Source organism: Triturus cristatus, chromosome 2_1 (genome assembly GCF_964204655.1).
Source record: "Triturus cristatus chromosome 2_1, aTriCri1.1, whole genome shotgun sequence".
Taxonomy (NCBI): domain Eukaryota; kingdom Metazoa; phylum Chordata; class Amphibia; order Caudata; family Salamandridae; genus Triturus; species Triturus cristatus.
Genome location: NC_140581.1, coordinates 643,132,772 through 643,137,191, shown reverse-complemented (window position 1 = coordinate 643,137,191; position 4,420 = coordinate 643,132,772). Strand labels below are relative to the sequence as shown.

Sequence of the window (4,420 nt, the reverse complement as noted above, 5' to 3'; positions counted from 1 at the left end):
TGTACGTTAAAGCCCAGTGTTATTGTAATTAAGGTTTGGGAAAAAAAACTGCATCTGCCCTGGTTATAACTAGAGTGAAAGAAAGTGGGAAAAAGAGAGAAGAATAGAGAGCAAGAGGGAGAAAAACAGAACAGGATAGAGTTAAAGTGAGAGACAAATCAGAAAAGAATGAAAAAAGAGGAGGATAAACGAAAAGGGAGAGATTCCGCTAATACTTACACCTAAAAAAAAGTATGCCTTTACCAAAGAAACTCAAGTTATATTTTTATACTAAACTGTATTAAAAAAAATAGTGCTGAAATATACCTACTTTAACCCCATGTAAACAATAAACTCAAGGCTGAATCTCACCATGTGCATGACCCAAATGTGCATCAAAGAAACATAGACCAGACGTAAACTAAAAATGGGCAATATAATAATAAATAGTTTTAGGGCACTCACAAACTTTTACATCATTTACGTTGAAATAGTCAGCATAGCCACGTATACTTAATCACAATGAAGCCAACAGAATTGTTCTCTAGACTCACTGGCCGTTTATAACCCCACTCTCACTCAAATCCCACCCCTTGCAGTTTAACAACACGTGACTGTGAACTGTGAAAGCTAATCCTGAATAAACATTAAAGAATACGTGAACAACCACCGCACAACCTACCGTGCTCACATGCAACTACGTGAAATCTCAACACACGTTTTTGCCTATCTCATATCCAAATTAAACAATTTTATAAAACAATGTTAAACACTATAACACCATGGAGTGCTGTGTTCAAATAAAGTGAAAATATAATAAGTGATGCACAGAAAAACAATGTTGACATTGAAATGTCAACCTTAATATAAAGAAAAATAAATGCTCTTTAGAAAAATATACACTATTTTGTTAATGTGAAAGTCGGTTCCGAGGCTCGTTGTTCCCCGTAGACTACAAGATGGAATTTCTCCCTATTTTGAAAAGTGTCTGTGATTGGTACAGGGAAGGAGGGAGCAAGCAGAAAGAGCAACGAAGAGGATATGATGTAATGGCTGGAACTGCACTTTGATGTTGTGGAACAGGGTACGAGACAGCAGTCTGATAGCTTGGGGTTGGGGGGAGTCAACAAAAAGAGTTAATGGAGAAAATGCGATGCTCTTCTGCACTTCTGTGCAGCTGCGGTAAAGTAATAAATAAAAATAAGACGGGGTGGTGGTTCCGACTGAAGTCTGCCACCGGTAGAAAGCAAAACTTTAACAAGAGTGGAAGCACGAACACTGCAGACAATGGATAACTCACAATGTCCCCGGCACCCAAACACCGCTACGACTCCGACTCCCAGGGCACGAAGCATATCAAGGTGTACTGAGGCACCTTCATCTCCTGGGCCACAGTGGCAAAGAGCAGCTGCAGCCCAGGAGCCATGTTGAGGGCAAAGGTAAGGCGCCAGTAAGCAGCGAATTTACTGTTCCTGTAGTTCTAGCTCGGCTGGCTCGGTGAACCTTGACCCGGGCTGCTATGGTAGTAGAAGATGGGCTAGTCTTCCCCTGCCTTTCCTTAAACAACCTTACAAATCTGGTATTTCCCACAATTCTGCTACTATCCACTGGCCAGAATAAAGAATATGAAATAAAGGCGCGAGATAACAATTTGAAATAAAATGTCACACGACTATACAAATTAGTTATTTCAAAACTGAATGTCTTATTACTTACCGGTAATCTACATTACCCCGATTAGGGTCCTCCCCGTCCCAGTCCTTACAACGTGAGGCAGTCCTGCCTCCACCCAGCCAATCAAAACGCCAGAAATCCAAAGATCAAAGGTTACATAAGCCCCTCCCTCCCACCGCCATGCCTGTTATCAACAAGACTCAGACACAAACACAGCGGGAGGGAGGGAGGGAAGAGGACTGGAACGGGGAGGACCCTAATCAGAGTAATGAAGATTACCGGTAAGTAATAAGTCATTACCCCCTCATGGGTCCTCCCCGTTCCAGTCCTTACAACGTAAGAAACTCACAAGCAGAGAACCAAGAAGAAAAAACGCAGGACACCAGGGATCCATGCAAAAGTACAAAACTTCAAACAATAAAGAAACAATGAACAGCAGCGTGCAAGACGCCAACAGAAATCGTCAGAAGAGGCAAGCAAAACATCAAGCCGAGAATGTCGCACAAAAGTGTGATGGGACCGCCAAATGGCCGCCCCACAAATCTCCTGGATAGAGACCCCCGCCGCCTCAGCTCAGGAAGCAGACACAGAACCCACAGGAGACAAACAGGGCAGGAGAAACCCGAAACTGCAGCGAACGTAGGACGCAAATCAGAAGAGCCATGCGAACACCCAAAGAAGGGGAACAGGAGAATCCCCCTCAGCAGGCAAATCAGGAAGCAACACCTCCAGCCGCAAAAGGAAAACTCGAAGAAACACAGGCAGAAAAGCCAGATGAAGCCGCAAAACAACCCACACCAGCAGGAACTGCAAAGAAGGAAACGAAATGAGCATGACACCCAACCAACCCAACTGACTAGCGGAAGAGAAGGCCAGCAATAAAAAACAATGCAGCGGACAACCACAACAAGTCCGCCACCAACAAGGGCACGAAAGGGGCAACCGCAGACCCCGCCAAACAGCAGGCAATGCCCCAAGAAGAATCGAGCACAGGAGAGCCCAGACAACGAAGCACAAAGCTCCGAAGAAGCCAACTCACCAAAGGGCAACAACCACCAAGGAAGCCCCAAGACCCCGACAAGCACAAACCGCCGTCAACGAGCAGACAAAGTGGAAGGTGAAAAAGCCCAGCAAAAACCCAAGCTGGAGAATCCAGCACAGAAACAGGAAACCTAGCACGGATTCCGACCAAGAGAAGAGCACCAGGAAACAAGAGCCTCAACGTGCATCACAGCTCCAAAGAGCAGAAGGCTAACGCGACCAACACACGCCACAGGCCACCACAGAAGAACAGCCCAAAGAAGCCAAAGACAGCCGCTCAAGAGCCAGGCAATCAGAAGCAAGCGACAAAGATAGGGCAAAGACAGCTGCAGACCCAGAAGCAGAGCCGGAGGCAAGGAGGGCTGGCCAAATCCAATCCCCCCCAGCAGCAGCAGGAGTGGAAACCAAAGACAGTGAGGCCAACCCAACAACACTGACCCCCCCCCCAAACCTCGGCATAACCCCAGGGAGGAGAAAACAGGAGGGAAGGCATACAGAGAAACCTGAAGGCCAAGGAAAGGAGAGAGCAACCCCCAAGCCCGAGGACAGACCACCCCGGAACAAATACCGGGGGAGAAGAGCAACGGGAGGGAAAGCAAACAAGACCGAACCAAAGAGTCCCAAACCAAAGACAAAAGGACCTGGAACAAAGGAACAGACAGAGGGAACGCTACATGAATTAGCATGTCATCCCTGCGCAGGGGCCATTCCAACCACCTGCGCACTGTCCCAATATAAGGATATATAGAAACGAGCACCAGACAGCACCAAACAGAGGACGGGAGGAAGCGGCCCAAGCCACCTAAAGAATGTACTTTTGCGTTAAAGAAACTAACCGCCTTAACAGGGACCTGAACCCTGGACCCTCTGAAAGCCAACAGAGAAGATGCCGCCCAGACATAAAATGCGGAAACCGGCAGGAACAGAGACACGTACCGGGACCCCCCAGGAAGGCCCAAACAACATCGAGCAACCGGAACGCCGGCACGAACAGACTAGCCGGCCACCAAGGACCCTAACGGGGCCCCCAACCCCAAGGACAGGCGTCCGAGGACAACAAGAGGAGAGAAAGGAGCAGAAACGCACCCCCCACACCAGGTCGCTAGAGCAAAGCCACCAGACCAAAGAAGGAACCAGAACAGGGAAAAGAGGAACCAGAGCCCCGTAACCAGCAAAAAGGACCCAACGAGTCAACAGAAGAAACACCAAGGACACGTGGTGCAGGAGAGCCCAAGGAACCACAGCCGTGGAGGCATCCACCACCCTCCGGACTCACAACCAACCCCGAGCCGGGGCAGAAGGGTGACCCAGCAGGACCCGCAGAAGAGCCAACAGGGCAGAGAACAGATCCGGATATATGGAATGCCTCACGAAATTGCGTATCATCCATGCGCAGGGGCCACGCCAACCCTCTCAGTATCGTTCAATTTATTTGCATATGAGCCGCCAAAGCGAGCACTGAGAAAACAGCCCCCTGCAAAGCGTCGAACCGGTCCCGAGAAACTGAAGCACCCGAACAGGAACCAGACGAGAAACAGCCAGACCCAATACGAACCCCAGAAACTGGAACCAGGACAGCAAACCCCCACAGCAGGAACCAGCGCAGTGGAAAAAACTTGAGGAGCAGGAAAGAGGCCGAAAGACAACACCTGAAACAGGAAATGGAACCCAACCACCGCAAACCTCAGGAAACCGCTGACCAGCCGGATGAACATGAACGTGAAAA

General features: G+C 48.7%; 1 non-coding gene across 1 annotated transcript; it reads right to left on the bottom strand.

Moving 5' to 3' along the window:
- Positions 1-4,045: 4,045 nt before the first annotated feature.
- Positions 4,046-4,153, bottom strand: LOC146865710 (U6 spliceosomal RNA). Its single transcript, XR_014977507.1, has one exon. It is a non-coding gene; the product is annotated as a U6 spliceosomal RNA (small nuclear RNA).
- Between the last annotated feature and the right edge of the window lie 267 nt (positions 4,154-4,420).